Source organism: Neophocaena asiaeorientalis, unplaced genomic scaffold (genome assembly GCF_003031525.2).
Source record: "Neophocaena asiaeorientalis asiaeorientalis breed wild unplaced genomic scaffold, Neophocaena_asiaeorientalis_V1.1 scaffold30, whole genome shotgun sequence".
NCBI lineage: Eukaryota > Metazoa > Chordata > Mammalia > Artiodactyla > Phocoenidae > Neophocaena > Neophocaena asiaeorientalis.
This window is the reverse complement of record NW_020174923.1, coordinates 760,316-788,049: the sequence shown is the minus strand read 5'-3', so window position 1 is coordinate 788,049 and position 27,734 is coordinate 760,316. Positions and strand designations below refer to the sequence as shown.

Sequence of the window (27,734 nt, the reverse complement as noted above, 5' to 3'; positions counted from 1 at the left end):
TCTCTCCGCTTTGTCCTCCGCACCCCTGTGGCTGCGCTGTCCTCCGCGGCTCCGGAGCTTCCCCCCTCCCGCCACCCGCAGTCTCCGCCCGCGAAAGGGCTCCTAGCGTGTGGAAACCTTTCCTCCTTCACGGCTCCCTCCCACTGGTGCAGGGCCCGTCCTTATTCTTTTGTCTCTGTTTATTCCTTTTTCTTTTGCCCTACCCAGGTACGTGGGGGAGTTTCTTGCCTTTTGGGAGGTCTGAGGTCTTCTGCCAGTGTTCAGCAGGTGTTCTGTAGGAGCTGTTGCGTGTGTAGATGTATTTCTGATGTATCCGTGGGGAGGAAGGTGATCTCTGCGTCTTACTCTTACACCATCTTTCCCCTCTCTCTAAGAGCACTCTTACAAGCATTCTCTTTGGTTTCCATAAAGGTCAAACATTTTCTTAAACTTTCTGCAGGGCTTTCCTGGTGGCCCAGTGGTTAAGAATCCTCCTGCCAATGCTGGGGGACACAGGTTCGAGCCCTGGTCCAGGAAGGTCCCACATGCTGCGGAGCAACTAAGCGCGCGAGCCACAACTACTGAGCCTGTGCTCTAGAGCCCGTGCTCCGCAACAAGAGAAGCCACTGCAACGAAGAGTAGCCCCCGCTCGCTGCAACTAGAGAAAGCCCCGTGCACAGCAACAGCACCCAACACGGCCAAAAAGATTCTCTGCGGCACCGATTTACCTTCAAAGGGGGAAAAGAAAAGCTCCCTGGCCCCGCCTCCACCTGCCCCAAGGGTTCAGGCGGCTTCTGTGTAGTTGGGGTGACAGGGACTTTGCCTGGTTGCTGTAAGTGACGAGCCACCAGCACTGTCAGATTGCGTGTGCTCCCTCGTCCTGGGTGACTCCTTGGGACCTGGTGGTACACGGCGGGCCTTTCCTAAATGTTGAGTGAGTGAATGGCTGATGAGGCTACTCCCTGGTTGTGACTTTTTTCTTAATCATCTGTGAATATTCGCAAAGTCTACTTCATGACAGAGCCTGCACCCTTGGTACTTGCCCTTACGGAGGTGGTGGACTGAGGCTGGAGGCCGCAGGTGAATGCTGCTTGGGCGGCCTCATCCTCAACCCCTGCTGGGTGGGCAGCCACTGTCCAGACCAGCTGGGAGTGGACACCAAAGAAAGGGGAGGGAGGTGGGCTGTGCAGAAAGTGGGACAGAACGGCGTCGCAGCAACCCCGTGTGTGTTCCTGCTGGGCTGGCAAGGGCCAGAGGAACGGGGCGTGTGATGGGGGCAGTTCAGGCTGGCACAGGCAGCTGGGGGGTAGACGGAGCCGGGGGCTGTGGCTGCCAGCTGTGGGCGGATGTGCAGGGCCAGGTGTGCTGGTCTGTCACGCTGTCCAGCGTGGCTTTTGAGCCTTTTTATGGACTGACCATGATTATAACAGCTGAGTGCTTACCATGTGCCAGGTGTTGTACGGAGATTAATCTGTTCAGTCCACCTGACAGTTCTGAGCAGGCACTGTTGTCGCACGCATTGCACAGATGAGGGAGCAGGTGACAGCACAGTTAAACAAGCCACGTTGTTTACTGGGAATGGAAGGTGCTGGGCCTTGATCCTTGGCTGTCTGAGTCTCTGAAGTCCGCTTGACCTTCCTTCCACTGTGCGGGGTCCCCGGCTCCCCTGTACTGCCGTTTCAGGTGCCAGATTCTTTGCTGTGGTTTGTTCGCTTGGGATCACCTTTGTCCACATGTCACAGCACCTGAACATTGGCCCTTTTTTTTTTAAACTAAGTAAAGATTATTTGAGAATCGTTAAATCCACATTGGAATTTATAGCATCATTACATGTAAGCGTAACTATAGACTCACAGCTGCTACCTGTGCCACAAAGCAGTCTGGCTAACCCTCCCCCGGAGTTCCCTACCTGGTGAAACCCCTAGCTGGCGCAGAGGGTTTGTCGTTGCCTTTGGTGGCTCCTGTCCTGCGTTGCCCAGGGACTGCCTTTGTGGTGCATCCTCTCGTCAGCTGCGAGATTGCTGCTGGCCACCCTCACTTGCGGAGTCTTGGAGGTGTCTCTCATTGCTCCGAGCTCAGGTGTGAAGTCTGACGAGCACTCAAGCAGCCGGCTCTCTTCCTGACTGCACGCCAGCCCAGGGGAGGAGGGTCCCCCGTCCTGTAGTACTGCTGCAGAATGGCAGCCGCCTGTGTTCTCAGTACGCAGGCGTGTGTTTGGTCTTTTGCTTGGCTGCCTCTTGGGTAGAAGAAGGTGCAAAACATGACTTGTCCTGATAGAAACATATATTCCTGTATTGAATTCCCGTTTAAAAAACACCGCTCTCTTCAAGGCAAAAAAAAGACGTGGGTTGAAGCCTGAGCTGTTCTTTGTCTTAGGCCCCAGATTGTCAGCGGCTGGGATTTTTTTTTTTAATGAAAGAAACAACCAACTTAACCGTTGTTTCCATTGTAATTCTTAGGCTAGAACACAAACCGCATTGACCTGCAGACACTGCACACACTCGCTGTTCCCCAAATCAGCCGCGTTTGAGTGTGGCCCCCTTCACAGGTGGTACAGACAGCGCAGCACACGTCTGGGGGTTTCAGTAAGATTGAGTTTTACCGTCTTCTATGGGAAGCAACAGCCCTCCATTTGGAAGGAAGAGCCGGAGTGAAGGAAGGACGTGGCTTGTTGGAGACGATGGGGGGTGGCTGGCGGTTTTCTGTGGGTTAAGTTCTAAAAGCTCTGAGAACTTCCTACATGCAAATGAGCCTAGTTTAATCATTATGGGAGATGGTGGGAAAGTCTTCAAGGCACGTACCCACCCATCCACCCCTTGTTCCCAGCACTTACTGAGCTCGAGAGGCTCGTAGTAAATGTACCGCGTCTCCAGTAGTTGTTGAATGAGTAAAACTGCCCCGTGTCCAGGGACTCTGCTCCTAAAGACCGTGAAGCATCTACCTGCTTTGTCCAAACTTTTGGAGAGTGAGAACTAGTTACAATAAGGGAAGAGGAGGCATTTTGGAGGATTCTTGACGGGCCGTTTTGACAAAGTCTTTAAAATCTGAGACCAGCTTTTGACCGGGAAGATAGGCAGGCGGCCTCTCTTGGCTCGAAGTTCTGGGGTTCATTGCTGCCATCGTGCCCTGCCTTCCTCCCTTTCCTGGAGTTTCCGAATCTTTTTTACAGGAGAAATTAGCCCTGAAAGAAGGATGGGTCGGAATGTCTACTGGCTTACGGATAGCACGTTGGTTTTGTACCAAACTGGAAATACTCTTGGGTTCTGAGCTAGACGGACATCTGATGGTCTTGGTCAAAACATAACACAATGAATTCTGCTACAGGATCCGAAAGAGCTTGTTATACTCTAGTTTTCTGCCCTCAGTCCACAGGCAAACCACCTTCTGTGTTTACTCAGAAGCGAAACCAAAAGGATCTGGTTTGTAATGTAGAGAGGGAAAGAAAAGAAAATGGAACTGGCGTCTGGGGGAATTTGTCACAGCAGTTCACAGGCTTTTCAAATGAAGCACTTTGGGGGCCAATGTCAGGTTTCATCCCTCTGGAAGGATCAGTCTCTTTTCTCTGAGCACTTACCTCTATTGTCAGTTCGTATACATGTGTCAGAATTCAGCCTGTGGGCAAATTTTTGGTAGATCTGTTGAGTGTTTTTCAGCCTCAGAGCGATGGGTATTACTAAAATTGCTTTTTCTTCCCTCTTCTGCTTTTTACTCTCCTCACTTTGGCCTCGTGAATCTGTAGTTCTGGGTTCCTGGTGCCGGGCTGTTTCTGAAGGTTCGGTCTGTGGTGACGTGATGGGTTGTGAATTAGAATGCATACAGCACGAGGCAGGGCTTTTGTCTGTTTTATTCATACGTGGCTGTCCCCGTCCCTGAGAGCATGGAGTAAAACCCTCAGATGCTGAAGGATGCTGGACACATGCATGTCAGACATGTAAGAAAGTTAGAGGCGTGCCACAAAGGCATGTTAGTTTCAAGTTCATAGAAAATAACTGAAAGGCAGTGATGGTTTAATCCTAAAGTAGAGAGACAGCAGACAGGTTTCTCCCAGCCAGTCTTACCTTCACAGCATCATCACGAAGTACAGGACATACAGGAGGTTTAGGGTCAAGTCACTTCTGTGTACTGTGATACTATATTCTTAAAGCAGTGGCTGGGTTATTTATAACCATCTTAAAATTCAACAAACACAGGTAAGATAGTGCTCTGACGTCACTGGATTGAAGTGGTACTGCAGAGGAAGAGGCAGTGTTAGAACTCTGGGCCCTGTTAGCAATGGCGTTGGGGATTTATCTCGGAATTCCCTCTTACCCATCACGAGATAATGGTGCCCGCTCAGAGCTGCGAGGATGTGGGCCTTGCAGTTACCAAGCTAGTATTTTTTTTCCCCCCAGATTCCTGCCTGATGCAGCCTTTTAGGCACCATAGTCAGTAGCTGTGCCTCACGTGGTTGGGAGTCCACATTTGGAAATCTTTGATTACTTGACATTTACGGGTTTGAAATTTTGATTACTTTTAGTCTAATTCCTGTGAATTATCTATCAACAAGAGATTTACTGATCAAATGAAGAATATGGAATGATGATTAAGAAAGACTTGGATTTCTTCCAGGTATCTTTAGAAGCATCACTTACATTCCATAATTGCTAACCCAACTCAAGATGGTCCCCTCTGGACCACTGCTGGTCACCCCGTGTACTCTCAAGTAGGCTGTTAGGGAGGACTTGAACGCATCCTGGTTTTCTTCCCAGGTAGTCTGCACTAATAATTATGGTTCGATTGAATGGCCTGCCCCCAGTTGAGCGACCCATCATACTCTGCAGTGAAACAACACTTAGAGTTCCAGAATCTTACACAGATAGCTCTAATTAGGCCGGGAGCGCCGCTCGGGAGCGGAATGTGTTTAAGAATTCAATCTTAAGTGCTGGTGATGTCAGTTTTTCAAACACAGCACGCTGTTCTCTTCCTCTGCGTGAATCCTTCTCTAGCTGCAGTACACTTGCCTTAAAGCGAATCAGGTGCTCGTGTTCAAATTTTTTAAAGCATAAAAACCCTGTTTATGAAAACAATTCTCTTCGGCACTTTGTGGCACTATGATAATGCAGGAATAAAGGAGGGCCGGGACCTCGGGTGGGGAGACCCCGGAGGATCCTTCTCCCCACTGCGTGTTTTTGGGAGGAGAAACATCGTTTCTTAGTCCGGGGCTGTCTCTCCGCTTGCCCTGCACACTTTCAGCATCTCTTGGGCAAGAAGGAACAGCAGATATCCTGATTATTGGCCATGATTTTGTGCTTCTCTGGAAATTCATTGGTTTCTAAGCTATTATTTGGAATAAGAGTTGGTGACAGGGGAAAGGAGTCTTCTAAATCTCAGAAAATCAATTTATGGAAGACCCATAATATCTGAATCTGTCTCATTCTTCCTGTGTACACTGCCAAGGCTTTAGCCATATGTTTCTGTGCTGTTTCTATGTTAGAGTCTAGTAAAATGCCATTCACATATGAACATCCAAGTGATGATTGTAGGTCCCCTTGTTCGAAAAACCATGTAACTCGCGTGGTTTTTGAGTCGATGTCAGTCACGGTTTGCTGATCGCTGAGTCCTGCTGCATCTTCCTTTCTTTCCCTGACTGTAGAGAAGTGGCTTCTCTGAGACGCTTCTTCCTGCAGCAAAGCCGTGACCGCTAAGCCCTCACTTGTGTGACTGTGCCCTCCAGGCTGGCCGTGCTCACTTTCTGCCGAGTGTGGTTTTGCTTTCTCCTGCCCACCGAGGCCAGCATTTCCCACGGTGCTGGTACCGGGGAGTTGCTCTTTGCTGCTTATTGTGTGAAGGAATTTTGTTGGTTCCCTATCCGCCTGTTACTTGAGGACTTTTGTTTTCATTGTCAAAGGTGTCAGTGATGGTACCGTGGTGGTCTCACTGCAAAAATCACTTGAAGTGTGTGTTCACAGTGCCTTCTGGGATGAGAATAAAGCACGGTGTTTCTGTCCGGCTGCCTGATCCTGAAACACTATTGCATGGAAAGTGCTTGCCTGGAGCTCAGAAAAAAGGATTTTGTAGTTTGCAAACGCAGTGATTCCGAGTAGCATATTATGGATCTGTTTGCATGTCACATGTGTTTCGAAAGGCCTAAGGTTAAACCCCTGTGGAAACAACGTTAATTTGTAGGGGGGGCGGGAATGGTCCTAGAAGGACGCAGGTGGTGTGATTCGGGAGGGGGCTGTCGGTGCCAGGCCTGGCATCACCGACGCAGAGTTCGTCCTCCCGGTGCGTCTGAAGTGCCCGTCGTGGCTGAGGCGTCTCAGTGAGGCCAAGTCACTGCCGTAGCAGCAGGGGCTGAGCCGGTGGGCGTCCGACCCCGACCGCCCTGCCTGCGTCTGCGGGCTTTGTCCGTGTGCACAAGAGGAGAGCGGCAAGGACAAAGGTGTGGAGGGGAGAAGAGGGGTCCAGAGCCAGGAGGTGCAGCTGAGTCCCGCTGGGGCGGAGGCTGGGGGAGGTCTGGCCCGAGCGCAGGGGAGGAAGTGGCTTCCACGGCCATTGAGGGCCTTGGTGGGCTCTGGGGAGGGACCCTAGGCTGGCTTCGAGCGGCGTTCTGTCATAAAGGTCGGTCCAGGCGTGTGATGCCAAGTGAACAGGTCAGGAGCCCCACCCATGTCGGGTGGCGTCCGCGGGCCAGGTGTGCGGTGAAGGGCCAGACCTGGGAGGTGGCAGAGCAAACAGAAGTGAATGGAAAGTGGAAGGTCGGGGAGTTTACAAGGGCGAGGCAGACCGAGAGGGGCTGGTTTGGGGAGGAAGCTTCGTGTAGGCACCATGTGTGGTGGTGCTGTGCCACAGAGCCCAGTTCCCGTGGGGCTGGGGTGTGGGGAGCGAGGGCCTTACTTGTGGGACTTTGTATTAAGTCTTGATTAATCTAAGACAGTTACGGGAGTTCCGTGGGGGGCGGGGAGAGTGTGAGCCCGTCGGTGGGACAGGGGGCTTCTGGCAAATGTTTCCTGCCCTAAAAAGGGACGCAAGGAAGAAGTCATCTCTGCTTCTGCTGGATGTTGCCTTGTGGGGAGTTGTGGCAGCTGTCTTGTGGCCATGAGGACAGCTAACCTTGTCAGATGGCAGAGGGTAGAGGGAAATAGGACCTTAGTACATGGGTTGGGTGGCTGAGTCAATCAACCCTGGGATTTTCCTGCCTCAGGCGTTCCTTGTTTTGTTAGATAAATACGCTTTATTGTTTAAGGGAGGGGTTGGCAAACTGTGGCCCACTCCCTAAAGTTTTATGGGAACACGGCAATGCCCTTATCGTTCCCCTATTGTCTGTGGCTGCTTTTGCCTTGTAACAGCTGAGCCGAGTAGCTGTGAAAGAGGCTTTCTGAGCCACGTGTTCTAAAGTATTTACTCTCTGGCCCTTCAGAGGAAAAGCTTGCCGACTCCTGGTTTAAGTCATTTTGAGTTAGATTCTCTATCTGTGCCTCTGCTGTGGAGACACCGACCTTGTTTTATACCTGGTGGCTGGAGATCATTGCGTAGAAAAGGGCTTTGTAGGTCAAACATGGAGTCTAGACTGAAGATGTGCTTTTGGGGGTCAGGAGCACGGAAACCGAGCCGGAAAGTTTCCAAGAATTGGGCAGCCAGTCGTGTCAAGTCCAGGTGGGTTGCGGTCTCAGTGTGGTGGTGACGAGCCAGGAGCCTGATGGCAGCTGCTTAGAAAGAGGAAATGAATAGGAAGAAAATGAGGGGTGGAGACTAGTTTATTGTCTCAAGTTAAAAGACCCAGACTCTGCAGCTGTGAACGTGAGATGCATCTTGATGGTCTCAGATATGAAGATTCATGTTTAATCTGATGGTCCCAGACAAGGAGAAAGTTGAGTAAAATTATTTTATAGCTTCTGTGATACCTGCTCCTGTGGCACTGGGCACAGAGTGAAGGGATACCTGAGACCCTCAGCTTACGACTGACTGATGACCCTTTGCTTTGGTAAATAAGACCATCTCTTCTCTCCACGGTAACGGCCAAACTCGGTGTTCTTGGCTTCAGTCCCACTGTCTGGCGGACGCTGCTTGGAGCCTGTGGCTCTGATGCCCTGAGTGAACAGGGATTAAGGAAGCTGATAAGATGGATTTGATGGCAAGGATGTATGATCAGAAGGTGAACCTATGGGCCTTGCCATGAAGCAAAGATTGTAGCAAAGGCGTAGAGCTGTCTTCAAAATACGAATGAACAGGTGAGATGAGGTGTCAAAAGGAAGACAGCCTGGGCCAAGGATGATTTATTTGAGCAATTCTGGGGAAAAAATGGCTGGCGTCACACCAGCCAACATTCAGGGGAAACGGCACAAGACATTTCAGAAAAGCTTGAAAGGTATTCCAGAGAAGTTAAGCTGAAAACTTTGAAGAGGAAGGCTACTCCTCACAACAGGTATTTAATTTTTAGAGGATTTTTTTCTTTTGTTTTGGCCTCACGGCATGCGGGATCTTAGTTCCCCGACCAGGGATCGAACCCGTGCCTCCCGCACTGGGTCTTAACCACTGGCTGCCAGGGAAGTCCCAACAGGTATTTAATTTTGATGAAACAGAGGGAATAAGGGATTCTTGAAGTGACAGTAAAATTAGACTTCTGTTAAAGCTTGGATCACCTGAAGACTTTGCAAGCCATCCGTATGCATGCATGTTGAATCAGCATTCATGCACATTGAGAGAAATCGTCTTATTTTAAAATGTAGTTTGAAAGTCTATTGAGGGTGATAAAGAATACCTTTTTGTTACCGGGGATTAATTTGTGTGATGGCTTTCCTGGCTTTTCTGCCAGGTCCAAACTCCTTGAGAGTAGGGACTGTGATTTTGGTCAGCTAACATCTGGCATAGCTCCTGGTATACAGTAGGTGCTCCATAAATATGTATAGAATTAAATGTGTTTTACTCCTGATTTTACAGGACTTGTATTTTGAGATGCCCAGTCAGTCTAGCTCTGTGTGGGTAGTAACATCCTCCAAAATGAAAATGGATTATAGCCTCGTTTTGTTGCTGTTGGTTTCATGAACCTCATAAACGTGTGTAAATGTATATATTGGGCTGTACTGTCTTCGTTTCTTGATCAGTTTTGATATATTTCGTATATGAAATGGGTTTCTAGGAACAGAACCCCAATTTATATCATTATGGCTCTAGGGAATAAGGATTTTCTACTTTACTATGGTTTGATTCGTGGTTATTAGAGGTGGCGTGTGTGTTACATAGGCTGTCAGGGCTGGGAAGAGGTCTTGCTGACGGTTGCATCATTCTGTGTATTTTCCGGAGGAGGAAACCAGTGTTACCTTCCTTACCCATGTCCAACTCCTGATGATTTTTAGGACAGGAAGCTCCCGCGAGTCTGGGCCCTGCTCTCCTCAGTGGAACCATGTACCTGTCTCCTTGGCCCTGCCCGTCCCTCCCTGCAGAATTTCATAAGAATATACATTAGAGATGAGAATTAATGCGTCATGGATGGGAAAGAACTATTATAGACACGTTGGGGGGTGGGTTCTATGTGATTTTATCCTTTAAGATCTTTTTCTAAAGTGAAACCTTTATTCTGGGCCGATTGGGGGGCTGTGGATATAATTATATACTTATGTTTGTGGGCAGCATGTCTTTGGTCTGTAAGACAGAATATGTACTGCTTTTCTCTGCATCCTTCAAGGACCCCCCGAGCTGCACATCCTTCATTTTATTTATTTAAAAAAATTTATTTTTTGGCCGTGACGCATGGCACGCGGGATCTTAGTTCCCCAATCAGGATCGAACCTGTGCGCCCTGCAGTGGAAGTGCAGAGCCTTAACCACTGAAGCGCCAGGGAAGTCCCCTCTTTATTTTTTTTATTTTTTAATGTAAAACATTTATTTATGTTTGGCTGCGTTGGGTCTCCGTTACTGCGCACGGGCTTCCTCTAGCTGCGGCGAGCGGGGGCTGCTCTTCGTTGCGGTGCGCGGGCTTCTCATCGCGGTGGCTTCTTTTGTTGCGGAGCACAGGCTCTAGGCGCGCGGGCTTCAGTAGTTGTGGCACGCAGGCTCAGTACCTGTGGCTAGCGGGCTCTAGAGCGCAGGCTCAGTAGTTGTGGCGCACGGGCTTATTGTCTTCGCGGCATGTGGGATCTTCCCGGACCAAGGCTCGAACCCATGTTCCCTGCATTGGCAGGCGGATTCTTAACCGCTGTGCCACCAGGGAAGCCCTTTATTTTATATAAAGATATAGACACTTGTATCTGTGTTTTGGGCCGTTCCCTTTTGTCCCCCAGCAGGGTCCCTGATGGACGCTGCTCTATGGCAGCAAGCCAGCCCTCACCCTCCTGCTGCTGTCATGGTTGGAAGCTTTGGGGTGAAGTTCATGCAGAGAGAAGCCTGCCTGCCTGCCTTCACGACAGGTGCCTTGACCTTCTGGGCTTTGGGGCAGCACAAGTACAAGGGCCTCAGCCTCCCAGCAGGCTGCAGAGGCCCCCGCGCTGTGCCTCAGGTCCCGGGGCTTTGGCTGCAGAAAAGCCAGCATCTTCTGGGCTTGTGGTGAGCTGACTGAGGCAGCTGCCACGTCCCTCCTTGGTCCTTTAGGAAATGGCTTCTGTCTGAGGGGTGCAACCTGCATCCGGGGCAGAGCGGGTCTGAGGTGTTTGGGTGCCCTGAGCGGCGCTCCGGGTGGGAACTGCTTCGCGATCCACCTCCAGCAGAGCTGGGTTTTCATTCATGGGGTAGAGAGCTTGCAGGGGCACAGTCACCTTGTACCTCTCCACCGCTGCTCTTCTACCTTGGTCCACACAGGTGAGAGGTGAGCTGGGCTCAGGAGACCCGGGGCCACAAGGAGGTGGCCAGGGGCTCGGGCGCAGAGTCGAAGGTGGCTGTTTTAGCTGACTGCTGATGGCTTGGGTGCTTCTCCACGAATCCTTCACCCGCCGTGCAGAGAGGAAACGTCCAGCTTGCCACCTGGCACAGGGCTTTTCAGGGGAAATCGCAGGACCTGGGGAGAAGTGGAGTTTGAATTTGCTTCTCAGGGTGAAGCTGCTTTGTGGAGTGGTGTCTGGGCCTCGGGGCTGTAATACAGCCATAGTGGCCGTGAGTGTTCAGGCTGCAAAATGTATTCCTGTTTGTGGACCACCAACAGCCAGCTTCCAGAAGGTTGGGCTTTCTTGTAATGGTCCCTAATGTATTGTCTTTCTGATGGGAGGGAAAAATAACAGTGGACCTGAAGTCTACACTGCCCCTTGAGCAACTGGCTTTATTGTTTTCTGTACTTTCAGATATTTCAAACAGGGGCCTTTTACGTGCTTTATGTGGTGCGATATTCATACTTATGAAGGCCATCTAATAGCAGATGTAAATGAGTTAGATGCAGCTGTGTTGGACAGTAGTCACGAAAATGAATTCATTCTGCTTTTTTTCCCCCTTGTCCTTTGATACTTCAGATCTCCATATTTTTCTTGCTGGAACAGGCCACGTTCTTCAGGAAACGTGCCCTCATGTTTTCCTTGCCTGTGGGGAAACTGGCTTTCATTGCTTCTTGGGGTCCTTGACCCAGGCTGGTCGGAAGAAAAATTGATGACACCAGAAATATTTTGCCCAACTTTCATCTCAGCCGCCGGGAGGCCCACGGAGAAAGCTTTGCTCTGGGTCGCTGAGGTTTACCCCTCAGAGCACCCACACTGTGGCGTCTTCCTTCATGGACCCCCTGCCCCTCCCTCCTGTATTACACTGAAATTCCTCCCGAAACTGAGCAGTCGGGACTAAATGGGGAGGGGTCCCGAGCTGGACTGGTGGGGCTGCAGCTCTGTGCCCCGGCAGCCAGCTTCCCCAGTTCTCTGCCCCACGTCGTCGGCAGCTGTGAATCTTCAGTGAGCATCGGAAGCCAGTAGTTAAGCGTATTACAATTCAAGCCCAGCCGAGGCCACGTCGGCCCTGGGAGGACCTCAGGACCTGTGCTGTGGAAACCGGTAACAGCATCCCCTGCGCTCTCCTCCTCTCTCCATTTGTGGGGCAGTTCAGCATTTCCAGGGCACTCAAGTCCATCTCTTGTTTCCTCCTTAGACGCAGTTGTAGCCTGGAAGGTAGGTGGGAGCCTTCCTGTGATTCATGGTCCAGGGAGAGACCACCCAGAGCGTCGGAGGGCCAGGGGGAATCGATCCCCCCCTCACAGGTGGAAGGGGCGTAGCTCTGCTTTGGAGACAGTTTTCTCGGAGCCATGCTGGGAAGCCGAGGCTTTGGAGGCTTTGGGGTGCAGGGCTGGGCAGGCTTCAGGAGGAGGTGGGATTGAGCGGACGGTCACTGTCAAGGTCACACGGGGGAGCCTTCTAGGGGCGGCAGACACGTGTGTCCCGATGCTGAGCTGTCATCCATCAGTTCGACGGATGGTTTCTTGTTACCATGACTACAGATCAGCTCCCCCTCAGGTGCTTCCTGAGACGAAGCTGCAGGAGAGCCCCACCCCCAGGGAGAGTCTTTCCTATCCTTACTCGTTCTCCTTCATGATGGGGCTTCATTTGCAGGGGTGTGGTTTTCATTGCCCTGAATACTTGAGGAAACTAAGGCTTCAGAAGGCCATTTTTCCAGGCTCCCACGATTGTCCTTGTGACCTAGTCCTTCCTGGTTCTCTGGATCTGAAGCATCTTGCTGCTGGGTACTGTGCCTGCCTTCTGTGGGTCTGTGTAGCCCTTCTCACATAGTAGGTGTGCAGTAGATGTTGACTGAATACCAGGAGGCTGCCGGTGCTGCTGAGTAGGTCAGGTTTTCTCTCCCAAAGCCTGGGACCATTCACTGTGGATGCAGCCTTCCAGACTCCACCTTTCCGGTCAGTGTAGGATGCACCTTCAGTAGGTTCGGGGGCAGCCTGACAACCCGGGCAGGTTGTGAGATGCTGAGGCTGGGATGTGTGCGATGAGCCTGCGGAAGTGGGTAGCCTAGGAAACGGGGGGTGGGTGGGGGCGGGGAGGCTGACCAGAATTAATAAAGAATTCCTCCTAATTTGGATACATCGTTACTGCCCCCTTTTTCTTTGAAGCAGAGAACTCTGGAGGTAAAGTGTTCCAATAACTGGGATGTTTTTGGGAGGCTGTTCCCAGAAGCATGTGCCCTGGGGGAAACCCCGGTGCCCAGAGCTGCCTTCAGCCTCGCCCAGACCCTCGGGACATCTTGAGATGTAATTACCTCCATGGCAGTTTCCTGTAAGCACAGTCGAGAGCAGCCTCTCTCCCTGCTGAGTTCGTTCCAGCCTCTCCGTCTTCTTTTTCTGGTCTGTTCTCTGAAACACTGCGTGACTTGCCTATTCAGAGCACAGGAGCTGGAGAGGCACGGGCTTGGGTTCCCTGGGCCAGAGATTTCCCCCCCAGGCTTCACGTCCAAGACACCCAGGGACTCAGACCCTCCTGCAGCGAGGCCTGGGCACTGGGTTGTCCTTGTGGAATTTTCCTGGGGATGAAGCACCCCTCGCGAATAGGCTCTGTCCTAGCCGGTCTCCCTCGATTTGCGGGTAGAGCAGGCAGGGCGCGCGAGGCGGGTCCCTGCAGGAGCAGCCAGGCCGCGTTAGGGCCTGGCTTCAGGGGTCCCTGGGCGCTGCTCTTTGCCCCTCACCAGACTCTGCTGGGGCTCTTGTTAGCAGCCCGCGGAGCTGGGTCCTCTTTGTGCTTGAGCCTTGCGGTTTGGGAGACGAGGCAGGAAGGCTGATCCTTAATCTGTACGATGGCTTTGCTCTCCCCGTGGACGGTGGCTGTGTTGTCCCTTCTCATCCCTTGAGCCCGTGAAGGGGCGGGCTGGGAGTGGGAACCAGCCCCCCTGTACGAGGCTTGGCGATGGGCTTACCGACCGCAGTCCGTGGGGGCCTTGTGAAGACATCACAGGCCTCCAGTGCGAGGGGACCCGAATAAAGGAAATCGATGGCCTGAGGTGATTTTCCGAAGGCGGAGGAGGCACTGAGCTGGTCTTGTGGGGCCCGTCCAGCCCCTGTTGCTGGAGACCCCTTTCTGTGGGCTGCTCTGCCTTTCGGTGGTCCCCCCTTTGCTTTGCTGATTGGCAAGTGCAGAGCCAGGTGTGTGGTTGCCCCTTTGTTCATAGGGAGCGCCCCGCCCGTGGCTTTGGAGTCAGGTTGTCCGTTTCAGACTTTGGCTTTGTGTGGCCTCGGACGGGTTGCCTCAGTTAAGTTTATGGCACCTGTCCGTCATAAAACAATCCCTCAGTTTCAGGAATACTGTCTATCTCTGGGGTTGTTGTGAGGTTTATTAAAGTACAGTAATTGGAGCCTCCTGGTCCTTAGGGCCCCCCTAGAACACAGCGCGTGTTCAATTAATGTTAGCGAAGCCACTGCCACCAAGAAATCCCAGCTTCGAGAGCTCTGTTACTTGTCTCCCAAACTTGTCTTTTTGGTTAGATCCATATTTTTCCTAATGCTGATTTTCAAATTGATTTGTACTTTGCTGCTTGTATCCTTGTGGGTGACCTTTGAGCAAGTGCGAGGGAAGCAAAAGGTATTTACATCCAGGTGCCAGGCTTCAGCCATGGAATCTGATGTGCGTGAAGCCAGAGCGAGAAGGAAAACTTTGCTGAACAGCGGGGCAGAGCCGGGCCGGTGCTGCAGCCCGAGTGCTGTGTCCTGAGCACCTTTCCGCCTCGGGACCGTTGCTAGACCTTCTCTGTGCTGGCCCTTCCTTCCCAGCCCCGCTCAGGGGCCTGGCACCGTCCCTGCTGGATGGACTTCCTGACATAAACTGAGACTCTCCCTTTCTTCCTCTGACTGCTTTATGAAGTGCGGCTTATGTTGTCAAAAGAAAGGCCCACGTGTTGCCATAAAAGGGCTCAGTGCTCTTTACAGGTGCCAGTTTGTCAGGTGGGCACAAGGGTGCGCGTGTGCTGAATTCCCATGGGCATCGTAGGTGTGCTCACGGGCACAGGGTCACAGACCCCACCTGCGAGGGGAAATCGTTCCATTACAAACAGCTAGACCGTTAGCACTGGATGAGGGTCCTAGAAAGGGGAGGTGGAGGCGTGCTGAAGAGCAGTCGGCACCCTCTGAAATAGGGGAAATATAAAGTCATAGAAAAGAGATGAGAAAAAGATGTGTTTAGAACAAGATGCGTTAAGTGCAAAGCCCAGGGAATGGTTCTCATGAGCTAACGTGGAAGACTTTGTAGGAGTCGGTGATTCTGAGCTGGATCCTAAAGAAAGAATGAAGAGAGCTTTTCAGGCAGAGTGGCTAATGTTAACGTCAGTACGGTGTACAGAGGTGAGAACGAAGAAGGTGCATGTTTGACATGGCTACCCTGAGGCCCCACCCTGTGCTGAGCCCAGTGGGAAGTTAGAATTGGAGCTGAGCTAAGGGATGTAGGTTCGTCATCATGGGTCAGGGGCAACGATCCCGGCTCTGTGGTTGGAACGGAGGCAGCGTGCGCAGCAGACGTTCCATCAGGTGGGAACCAGCGAGAAGCACCTGGTGATGCAGGAGGAGACGGATGGCCAGTCCGGGACGTCAGCGGGGACAGGTGAGATCACGTTTCCAGGCAGTGTGGGGGGAAGTCATCAGGACTTGTTCAGGAATTGTAAAGAAAGAGAGGGAAGAAAAATAACTCCAGGTCTGCAGAGCTTGAGGGCTTGGAGGGTGGATGGCACCGGTGTTGGGTGGAGACCATGTGACAGCCAGAAGCTGATCCCTTAGGGACTCCTCAGCTCTTCTCGAAAGAGGGGAGGGAGATGTGTGTCCCTGGGTTCAAACCCCAGTTCCACCTGTGGTCCGCCGTGCAGTTGTGGCTGACTCTACCTCTGTCTCAGTTTCCCCATTTATAAGATGGGGCTGATACAGCACCTGCCTCGTGAGACGGTTCTGAGGACTGAAGGAGGTAACATACGTAAAAGGCTCAGAACAGCGCCTGGTGTGTAGTAAGTGCTCGGTAAGCGTCGGTGCCGTTTCACTATTAGCGTTCATCATACTGAAAATCAGACGTGTGCAGGGCGCCAGACACCAGCGTGAGGATGCGCAGTCTAGATTGGGGGATGCAGATGGTGACACTGAGAACAAAGGCTCTTGCTGACGGATGCACGCGGAGGTTGCTAAATGGGGGATCGTCACATGGGGCTGGACACGGTGCTGTGGGGACACCCCTGGATCAGTGAGCAGATGACGAGGAATCCAAGAGACACACAGTGACTAAGTGGGGAATTAGGAGGCAAATCAAGAGACTGTTGTCATGGAAACCAAGGAAGGAGAGTAGGGTTTTTTTTTAATGTTAAAAAAAATGTCATGCAAGTCAGAGTCCTTTGAGAGTTGGCTGAAAATTGAGGAGAAAAATAAAACGCTGATTAGGCCTGGTTATCGTTAAAGATGCTAGAGCAGTTCTGTAGCAGGATAATTTATTACAGAAGCCGAGATCAGGGATACGGGAACTGTGGATGAAGAGGATGAGGCTGGCAGAGCGAATGAAACCCCTACTTGCCCAGGGGAGACTTGAGTGTCTTAAAAGACCTGCGAAAAGCAACCAGTAGAGGGCAAGACGGTAGAAATGCGCGTGCAGGAGGGATTTCTGTGGGATGCCGAGGGGGGTGCATCATGTGTACAGAGGAGGAAAGGAAGGTGAGCGGGGTGGGGGTGGGGTGTCCTGCCCAGGTTGAGGCGCTGCAGGTGCAGGACTGCAGCAGAAGCACAGGCCTTGGGAACGGGTGTTCTCTCCGCGGGAGGAAAAACCTGCTTTCGAATCGCGTGTGTGTTGGTGCTACTCAAACCTTAAACTGCAGTTTTCCCCTTTTTGCAAATGATAGGTTTCTTATTCAGCAGGCTTCTAAGCGTTGGGAAAGAAGTAGCTCACAGAGCTTTAAAAGCTTCTATTTTCAAGCTGTCATTTCCCCTAGAAAACATGAGTTTAGAGACAGCTTACGGAGGGATTTGCTCGTTCCCATTGGAGACGCCGAGTCTGTGGCTGGAGCAGCGCCGTTTACCTGCAGCCTCCGAGCAGGTGGGACTCAGGAGGAGGAGACCCCAGGGCAGCTTGGGTCAGGATGCCGTGAATCTGAGAAGTAGGTGGACAGTTTTCCTTCTGTTAACTTCTAACAGCTTAGCCAAGAGCAGGATGTTTCCTTAGCGGGTCCAAACCCACGTAGGCCAACTGGTCTCCCACCCCGATCTTCCTTAGTTTTCTGAAAATCCTTCATCTGTTGGTTCTTTCTAAGAACTGACTCAGCGTCTATAAATAGCTTTTAACAGGCTCTCTTCCTATTTAGACACCATGAATAAATAAATCAGGTGACTTTACAACTGTACAGCGGGCTTCTGGTTGGGGTGCCTAGGTGCTATTCAGATGGGCTTGGAGGTGAGGGGCATGGAAAACAAATTCCCAAACTTGCAAAGACAACAGGGAGCCAAGGGTCCCCTTCTCTCCGGGATGAGAAGAGACACAGGATTGGAGGATCGGGTGGCCTCCGGCTCCTGGTCTCCCGAGGCCGAGATCCTGATGCTTTTCTATTCTTCCGTTTCTCCATCAGCAAAGCCAGCCCTATGGACAAAGGGCGAATCCAGGCATTTCAGTGCCTCTGGCCGTTGCCTGGACACTGGTCCATGTGAGATCAGGAAGCCCGCGTCTGCCACTGTCAACTGGGCTCTTTTCTGGCCACAAAAAGTTCAAAAGAGGGAGCCTTTTAGAGAGGAAACAGGCTGTCCGGAGAACTTCGTCAGGCCAACTTCCATCACCTGTGGGAAGTCATTCTGTTAGAACCAGTTACTTAATTTAAACCAGACCAAGAGGAGAGGATTTAAGGGGATTACAGAGAACCAAAAATCCCCTCTTGAAAGTGGTAATAATAGTTGTCATTATTGGCAGCAGTAAGGGCCAATAATAAGTTCTCCTCAGGGAAGACCTCAGTGCACGAAGAAAGAATTAGGCTCATAAGCACTTACAGATGGCGTCTCATCGGATTTCCATTCAGTCCTCCCAACAACGTGTAATAAACTAGATGGTACTGTACCCACGCTTCATGGGTGAGGAAACTTGCTCCCTCCCTCTGGACATATGGCCCTGCTGGCCTGTGCTGTCCGTTCCGGAGCACATTCCCTTAGGTAGCTAAATAGTTCTCACAGGGTCTTTTGTTGTTCTTGTGTTAGTACCCAGTGGTCTGAGATCCTTCATGTCTGAGGCTGGCGGACGCCAGAAGTTGGAAACAGAGCACAAGGGGTCTCTGCTTCTCTGCATCTTTGCCCAAGGCTGTGAGAAGCCTTGGCGCACACGATTGTTTGCTGATGCTCTGTTTCGGCAAGAACTCGAGGAGAAAACCTTTCCTGCGTTTGACCTGAAGGACCCCTGATTGGCATAGGCAGAGAAAGAATCAGTTTCTCCATGCTTTAAAAAAACTTCAGCCTTAAAAAATGTCTTTCTTTGTCATCCCTCCCACGCACCCTGGGAATCCCGTAATTAGTGCAGCAGCCTCGTCCTGCTGGATTTCCTAAATTGCTCCCAGAAAGACCTCAGGTGCCGACATGTGCCTGCCTTTTAAATAAAGGGTCTTGGTTCCCCCCTCACCTCACAAAATGTACTTCTCCTATCAAACACCAGGAACACTGACTCCTAAAATATCAGGTCATACATTGGCTTCTAAAGTGATGGTGATTGGCTCCATTGAGTGGATGGGCTCAAGTTTCTGAAGAGGAGAATGAAAACAGGAGCTGAAAGTAAGTTTAGGACCCACAGTTGTACGTTTCTTCCCCCAAAGCTGCAGGATGGAAAAGACTCCCGATTGTCTGTAGCTATACTTAGTTTTCAGTTTTTAATTTTTAAAGGTTGTCAACTTGGTTACTTTTGACTAATTTGGCTGTTTAAGAAGCCAACAAATGCTTATCAGACTCCGTTCTCTTAAGCCCCTGGTGGATGTGGAAAACGGAGGAGGGGCCTCTGCCCCACTGAAGGTAGAGGCTGGCAGGGAGCTGGGCCTTCAACCGTAAGCCTCCAGTGCGTAGGGAACCCTGACGGTGGTGGGTGGCGGGAAGCAGCACCGGGCTCTGGAAGTGCTTCCAGCGCCACTGGGGCTGGTGGTCAGGGGGGCTGGGGTGGGGGGAGGTGGCAGCGAGAGCCAGCGAGGGACCACGGGGACGAGGGGTGCAGGGAGGCCACTGTTACCTAGCTGTGGCCCTCACTTCCTCTCTTCCAAAGACTGTTTCTGTAGCTGAAAAGGACCTGAAACCCCAGCTGTCTGCTGATGTTCTTTTCTCTTGAAAATGCTTATTTTTATACAGCTTCACGTGACTTGTCTCTCATCCGGTAAGGATGCTTCTCTGGTTCAGGTGGGTTTCAAGGTCATCTGGGGACCTGTCTGCGTCCCCCTGGAAAGTGGAGGTGAGCGTCCGGGAGCAGCCTCCAGAGGAGGGGCAGGGTCACGGCTTCTGGGCAGTTCTTTCTCATGGAGCCTGTTTTCTTGTTCTGTTCTCGGCACGATGAGTGTAATTCCGGCGAAGGCGGAACGCTGAAGTGAAGTGATCCGTTCCCTGGCCCTGGTGACTAAGGGGGAGATGCGTGTTTATACCGTAACAGCTGCCAGTGATGTAAACTCTGGGTGATGGTTTTCTTAGAAGGAATCTGGGCTGACTGTAAGCTTCTTGGGGTTTATTTTATACCACACGCCGCATCGCATGCTTCAAGTGCCGTATAGCCTTTGGTAAATGCTGAGTAGACGGATGGACAGAAATGTCACCCAGGATTATGCTCCCAGGTTCCAACCAGTTCACCTTTACGGCCCCAGCTTTGCCGAGGGTGTGACAGCACACGTGTCACTCTCTCTGGCTTCTGGGTCTCACCCTCCAGCCTCTCAGCTGGTCTTCCTGACTCCATCCTGGGCTCTCCACGCCTGCCCCAATCTCTTTCCACTCTGTTGAGCGATGTTGGTACTCCCATTTCCACTCCATGCTTACGGCCATCGAGAGGTTTCCCATTGCTTTTGGGACAAAGCCCCCAATTCTCTAAACGGGTTGTGGGGCTCTGTGTTGTCTGCCGCGCCCGCTATCTGAGCCCTTTTCTTATCCTCCAGGTTCCATGAGAGTGCCCTGCCCCGCCCCCCCTTCCTGTCCCAGGCCTTCCCCCAGGCTCGTCCCCACTGCTCACCTGGTCATGGGCTCCTCGTCTCATGGCTTCCAGCTGAGACCTTGTTGTTCTCTGTAAGGCGCTTCCTTGGGCCCCAGACTGTCTCAGGTTCCCCTGATTTGCGCTCATGTCCCCACACTTTCTTCACAGTGTTTATCCTATAGGTACGATGTATTCAGGATTATAATTACTCGTATTTGTCCTGTCTGTAAGCTTGGTGAGGCCAGAGGCCATCCTTTTATGTACCCCTGAACCCCAGCACTCAGCACGTAACCACTCAGTTATATCACTTTAATATATGACTTGACTTTTTCTCACATAGACACATGCTTGCTTTTCTCTTTCGGGATAACTCTTCCGGAACTGGGTGGTTACGAGCAGGTCCTGGATCCCTGTTTATCTAAGAGCCAGTAACTGTCCTCACATTTGGGGAAGGAGGACATTGGAGTCCCTGCCAGTGACCCTGCCCTCATCTCTTGTGGGTGGTCACCACTTATCCGTGTGCTGCTTTCCCAGGGCCGTTCTACACAGTGTCTCCTTAGAGCTCTTGGAGTGCCCATTGGTTGTTAGCAACTGTTATTTTATCACACCAAGAGCTGAATCTGAGGTCACTAACTCACCCCTTGGTTGCAGGTGGTGGGTGGATGAAGGTGTAGCACTGAGGTTTCCTGCTCCCAGCTGGATGCTGGGGCCGCCCTGTCTGAACTGTGTCCATGCAGGTCTGCCGGACGTTATAATGATGCTTAGGTTGGTCCCTCGCCAGCTGCCCTCTGGCTTGAAGCTCGAAAATCATGGATGAGAAGAAACTGTGGTGAGGACAGCTGTGGTGAGGTGGTGGGTTTCTGTTAGTCCTGCAAGGAAGTTTAGCCTTGGTTTTGGAGACTGAAAGAGTCAGACGTCTTCAATGTCGTGGTGTAGGAGACGTGCCTGTTTGCTCTGGTGGCAGGGAATCCCCATGTGGTGCAGAAGGGGGAGATTGAGTCTGTAACTCGGTAAACAGGTTACACGCTTTCCTTTGGCTGACGTCTTCAGTCCGAAGAGTGACAGGTCGGGGCGTGTGGGGATCCGGGAAGCTCGGCCAGCACTAAGCCTGCGTGCAGCCTCCCCGCCGCCTCTCCCCACCCCCGAGGAGGCAGGCACTGGCCCTTGGCAACGGCTCACTGCTGATTGGGGTCCTGCTGTGACGCGGTGCCCATTTAACGAGAGGAGTGGGGTGAAGGTGTGTGGAAGAAAGGGCAGGGGAGAGCTGAGCTGAGCTGGTTCCTGACCCCCCACAGCCGGATGCAGAAGGCGGCTTTCTGGTTGCCGGAAGCCCCGGACGGGGCTGGAGAGCCACCAAGTAGGGGGCCAGTGTGCGAGGAGGTCCCTGCTCCATCGGAGACAGGCTTGTCTAAGACGCGGCGGGAAGGGGGCACGGTGTGGCGGGTTTGGAGACCAGACACCCCCGGGCGGGGGTTTGTGCCCTGCTTCTCGCTGGCCTCGAGAAGGGGTTTAGCCTTTGAGTCTGTTTCCCTCTCCCTGAAGGGGGCCGATGACGGTGATGCCTCATCGGGTAGTTGGGACTCCAGTGCCACACATGCGCGAAGCGCCTTCTGCCGGTCCCGGCACAGAGCTTGGCGGATTCACTGGGGAGTAGGGCCGAGGTGCAGGGTCACAAAGGCGTCGTGGGGCTTCCTGGGTGCTGGGGTGGCCCTGCAGGCTTGGTTCTTGCGATCCTGGAGCTTCTGAGGGGAGCTGGGCCTGTCTGGTGCCGCTCTCTCCTGTCGGGTCTAAGACACGTGCTCTCGCCTTACAGTCGCTGGCCTGTCAGGCTGTGATTAGTGGTGGTCTGTTCTCGTTCTTTTGAGAGGCGCATCTTAGGATGGGTGGCAACAGTGATCTGATTCTCTGGAGGGATCCTTAGAAGCCGGCTGGCTGCCTGGTGGGTGAGACCTGGGGCTCAGAGCCCTCCTCCCGTGGCCTGCAGGGAACACCCTTTTTTCTGGAAGGTAAAAGGATTCATGTGCTGTTAAACTTGCTGGTTCAGCGAGTCCCTGGTTGGGGGTGGGAGGGCGGGTGGTGGTGGAGAGGAGAGGCTTGCCTTGAGGCTAGGGCTTCTGTGGACTCATCTGGAGGCTGTGTTGGCAGTGCGTTTCGGGGAGGATTTTCCCCTTGTTGCCTGTGTAGGCGTTTAATTTTAGCACTTCAGGGTTGCATATTACTTGTTGAAAGGTACTCCCACCTCTGAAGCCCTTGTTTGCACCTGGTGGAGAGAATAAAGCTTTTGAGAGCAAAACATAATTTCCTTCCCTACTTGTTTCTTTCCTTAGCATTTTGGAAAATCCCACTCAGTTTCTGGCGTCCTTGAGCATCTTCCCCGCCGCTTGGCGCGCGGTGCACACGGCACACCTTGCCCGGCCCGACGGGGTCTTAACGGGCACCGAGGTTTCGGTGACACTGAGCTGCCTCTGAATCTGCCGCCTGGACTGTGACGCTGCCTGGGGTGGGTGGGGCTCTGAATAAAGCCCTGTGCCCTCTGGTTCCCTTCAGAGGGCGCTTCCCTGTGGCCAAGTCCCCACCCGTCCGGGTGCTCCCAGGCCGCAACCCGGGGGTCGGCGCGTGAAAAGGCGGAGGGAACACGGAACGCTGTTCCCGCAGAAGCGCGTCCGGCACGGATGCCTCCAGCCCGGGGGCAGCGGCTCCGGAGCCCGAGTGTTGGACGCCAGAGGCCACGCGGAACAGTGACTACGGAGGGGAAGGCGTCTGGTGGCCCAAGGAGGAGGACAGCCCATGCACCCCCCCTACGGCGCAGGCCTGGTTGGAACCACCCTGGCGTCGAGCTGCTAATGTAGTGCGACGCCTCAGAGGACTTGCGCGGTCTTAGGTAGAACTATTCGCTTTGCGGCCTTGCACGTGGCTGGGAGCCTGAGACGGCACGCTGGCACATCTGCTGCACCCGTGCCGAGCGCCGAGCTGTCAGGAGTGCACGTGCGCCCAGCCTGGCCCTGTGCTCCCCGTGCCTGGGGGTAGGGGATGCTGAGGGGTTGGCCTTCTGGCATGGGGGGTGGTGATTTTAATTGACGCCATCAGGGCTGGGCTCACCTGTCCCGGAGGAGTTAGGGTGGACTTTTAAAAAAAAAATTTATTTATTTTTGGCTGTGTTGGGTTTTTGTCACCGTGCGCGGGCTTTCTCTAATCGTGGCGAGGGGGCTTTTCATTGTGGTGGCTTCTCTTGTGTAGCACGGGCTCTAGGTACGTGGGCTCGGTAGTTGTGGCTCTCAGGCTCAGTAGTTGTGGCTCTTGGGCTCTAGAGTGCAGGCTCAGTAGTTGTGGCATGCAGGCTTCAGTAGTTGTGGCTCACAGGGTCAGTAGTTGTGGCACACGGGCTTAGCTGCTCCGCGGCATGTGGGATCTTCCCGGACCAGGGCTCGAACCCATGTCCCCTGCACTGGCAGGTGGATTCTTAGCCACTGCGCCACTAGTGGGAACCCCCAGGGTGGACTTTGGGGCCTTTGGGTTTCCTATGACTCGGCAACCTTGGCTCTGACAAAGGCACTGCTTCCTGGTTGTGTTCCTCCCCCCAGCAGTACCCCCAGCCCCTTCATTAGCCCGGGGGTGGGTGTGGGGACCCAGCCCCATCACTGGTCCCCATCCTGATGCCCCTTCTCCAAGGTGGAAGTGGTTTCCATGCTTGTCACTCTGACTCAAGACAATGATGCCAGACGTTTCCAGCATCTTTTGACTGGACCCTGATAGGGACACAGTCTAATTCTGCTTTAAAAAAAAATACAGATTGGGGGCTTCCCTGGTGGCGCAGTGGTTGAGAGTCCGCCTGCCGATGCAGGGTATGCGGGTTCGTGCCCCGGTCCGGGAAGATCCCACATGCCGTGGAGTGGCTGGGCCCATGAGCCATGGCTGCTGAGCCTGCGCGTCTGGAGCCATGGCAGTGAGAGGCCTGCATATCGCCCAAAAAAAAAAAAAAAAAAAAAAAAAAAAATTTGGGCTTTGGTTTTCCCAAGCGGCTCTGTTTTTGATGTGACTATGGTCCAGCACACACTCATCTGGATTCTGGCAAAGGGCTGGTATGGAGAGCTGACTCCCCCTGGGCACTGGGGTTTGCAGCCACCGTGACTCGTGGCTGCAGTTTTGGTGTTGGTCGGAAGCCAGGAGTGTAGGGGCCACACACAAGACCCCCAGAGGCAGCGGTACTGGGTTCAGCCTCCTGTGAATCATGCCCGGAAGCCCAGAACTGGGACCTTTGAGGACTGAGGTGCTCTCCTGGGGCTGCAGGGAAGGAGCATCTCGGGGTTCTGATCCCGCAGATCCGCACAACAGAGGAAGCTTAGACGAACGAGGACTTGGTCAGGGTATGTGCGCGTCTGTGTCAGGGAGAGCATCTTCCTGCCCTGAACTCAGGAGAGGAGCTTCTGGCTTGTTTCGCTGTTTCTGAAGACACACAAACCCTTCTTAACCATTGAAGAATTCCCTCTTGGTTCCCTTTTATTTCTTGGTGAAACAGGCTTTTAATAATATATATGACCCATGTGTGCAGTTCTTAATCGGTTTTTTCATTAAGTTGGCACCTAGCCCAGTGCTCTTTCCAGAAAGAACCAAGCAGGCTTTGGCTGGAGCAAGTTACAGAGGTGGCAAGGCTGTCCCTGTGGGCAGTGGAAGACATATGGGTAGGCATAGGTTCTCTAGGCTCTTGAGTTTGTACCTAGGAGTGGAATTGCTGCATCACATGGTGAGTCTGTTTAAACTGTGGAACTTCTGGAAGTTGTTTTCCAAAGCACCACACACGGCTTGGCAGTCCACACGGTGGGAGTCCCAGCCCCTTCACAGCCTTGCCAACACACTTGCTGTGTCGTTGTGATGGTTGCCATCCTCCTTGCTGTGAAGTGCTTACCTCACTGTGGTTTGAATTTGCATTTCCCTGACGACTAATGATACTGAGCATCTTTTCATAAATTTATCGGCCATTTGTGTATTTTCTTTGGAGAAAATGTCTATTCAAATCCTTTACCCGTTTAAAAAATATATATTTATTTGGCTGTGCTGGGTCTTAGTTGTGGCACGTGGGATCTTTGTTGTGGCATGTGGGATCTAGTCCCTGACCAGGGATCGAACCCAGGCCCCCTGCAATGGGAGCTGGAGTCTTAAGCACTGGTCCACCAGGGAAGTCCCCTTTACTGATTTTTAAATTGGGTTCTTTTTTATTGAGTTGTAAGTCTTTTTTAATATATTCTGAATATAAGTCCCTTATCTGTTAATACTATTTGCAAGTTTTTATTTTGTGAGTTGTCTTTTCACTTTATTGATGTTCTTTAAAGGATAAAACTTTTTAACTTTTGATGTCTGATTCATTGTTTTTTTCTTTTGTCGCTTTTGGTGTTCTAAGAGAACCTTGCCTAACTAAGCTAAGGCCATGAAGGTTTAATGCTTTCTTCTAAGAGTTTTATGGTTTTACGTCTGACATTCAGCCAGGCAGGTGATCCATTTTGAGAGTATTTTTATATATGGTGTGAGGTAGGGGGTCCAACTACATGCTTTTTGCATGTGGATATCCAGATGTCCAACACCGTTTGTTGAAAAGACTACTCTTTTATTTATTCAACTTATTTAAACAAACAAAAAGCTCACCCATTTCTCCCACCCACCACCTTCCACTCTGGCAACCACCACTCTGTTGTTTGTACCTATGAACTTGGTTTTTCATATGGATTCCACAGAGAATATGGTACTTACTCCATAAGAGAGTATACGGTACTTTTTTCTCTGTCGACATATTTCACTTAACAGACGACTCCCTTTTAATTTGTAAGTTTACATAGTCTTATGTCCCAGTAGTTTACCATGGACTTAAGTTCCAGAATTGCTTCAATGTTAAGCCATCAAAAGACAGGCTAATAAATCATTAAGAGGGTAAGTGCTGTATTTGGAGGACTAGCTCCCTGAGAAAGTTCTGGCAGGAACCTGAAGATGTTAGTAATGTGTAAAGGGTAAGGGAAGTGCCATACCCTTTGTGGAACGGTGACAGAGCTGAGACAGAGGTGACAGGGATAACTAGAGAGTGAGTTTTGGAAAAAGGGAGCCGTTAATGTGTATCCTTTCCAAGTCCCATACACTTTCCCCCATCAGTTCTGCCCTCAGCCTCCTGAATGCAGCTTTGGCTAGTTGTCTGTGTGTTGCCAGGTGAGTTCTGAGTAGGAGATTTTCAGCCCTTTGCTCAGTTCCCTTAGGCAGCTGGTGTTGTCTGAAGGCCTCAGCAGAGGTGATCACTTCTCTGCCTACTTTCCAAAGCACTGTGTCTCTGCGCCTCACAGTGTGTGGGTATCTGGTTATTTTTCTGCCTCTGCTGGACGGTGAGCATCTACAAGGCGAGGCTGTCTTACTCGTGTCTGTAGTTTTGCTGTATATACGGCTCGGAGAAGATGCTCAATAAAAGTTAATGGATCAGTTAAACCCTTGAATTAGCACTATAAAATTTAGGTTCTTCAGAATGAAATCTTGGTGGAAGATGGCCTTTGTGTTCTGTTGCATTTTGTGCCTTTTTTAAAAAAAGTAAGTTGATGTCATGCTGCTACTTTGTTTTGTTGGTACCAGAGTGCATACCTAGTACCTCTTAACTTTAGGGTACGTGTATCATTAGTTGTTTTTGGAATATTGCAACTTGTCCTAATAAATGTGGTATTGCAAAAGCAAGAGCTGGTTAAAGGGGCCGGTAAGCTTTGCCGCCCTGGAGCTCCGTGAGAGCCGAAGGTTGGTTTCGAAAATCAGCATGTGCTGTTCTCAGCTGCATTATGTTCTCTGAGGCCTGTTAGGCTCAGGGCCATTAAACTGCTCTGTGTAATGCAGGTGGCAAGTTGGGAAGGAGCTCCTGTCCTCGTAGATGCTTTTATCTTTGAAACACTGTGTATCTGTGCCGACCCTTTATTTTGAAAACTAATTGCACAAAAATCTGAATTTAGTGGTCAAACGTATTAGGAGTGGGTAATCCAGGTTGTAATAAAATCTGTGCTTAGAGAACTCACCGTGGGTTTCCCTGGTCCTTTGATTTGCTAAAACGAATCCCTGTAAGCAGTCAATGAAAATCCTCATACAGCCGTACCCCCAAAGTGTGCTTTTGAAAAGTGAGGTGGATGTAACGTCATCTAATACCTCTGTGGCCAGGTAGAAGAGAGATTCTGGCCAACAAACCAGATCCAGTAGTGTTTTAAATTTATGGACTCTGTCGATTTTGCTTTTTTTCTGCATTGTTTATAGTGTTTTGAAAGAGGGGTTAGCCCAGCTTTTGGGAAACACCACACATAAACAGAAACCAAAACTGTGCTGTATGGGCTTTAGAGGATGGATAGGTGGAGAAACTGAGGTGTATTACCTTTGAAAAATAACATATGTAAAGTAGCAAACAGACCCAGCCCTGACCTTGTTCATGGTCTCTGAATCCAATAGGCCCCAACCTTTTTCTCCCCCAGAACTCCCCCTCTGTGTCCCTAACACTGGGCTGAAGTTTGTCCATTGTTCAGATTCAGTTTGGTCCAGAGAAAAGGCATGCGGACACAAAGCTGTGACCTTTGTAAGCAGGATGTCAGGTGCCACGTGAGAGGCTCGGACTAGAAATAGGCCAGGACGGGGGCTTGTGGGTTTGGGGTGGCTACTTTTACAGGTTAGGGCGTGTTCCTACAGCACGCTGTGTCGGTGGAGGTGGTGGCAGAGGAGGGAAAAATCCCCG

The 27,734-nt window shown here is 51.6% G+C and overlaps 1 protein-coding gene across 3 annotated transcripts in view; it reads left to right on the top strand.

The window, feature by feature from the left end:
* Nucleotides 1–27,734, top strand: part of PRKCA (protein kinase C alpha) — a 363,871-nt gene that overhangs the window by 89,793 nt on the left and 246,344 nt on the right. Inside the window, exon 1 of one of the 3 annotated variants that reach the window (XM_024760802.1) lies at nucleotides 8,367–8,383. The exons of the other annotated variants lie outside the window; for them this stretch is intronic. The gene's annotated coding sequence lies outside the window, so the exon portion shown is untranslated. Of the gene's footprint in view, nucleotides 1–8,366; nucleotides 8,384–27,734 lie in introns of those variants that run through there. 3 annotated transcript variants of the gene reach the window in all.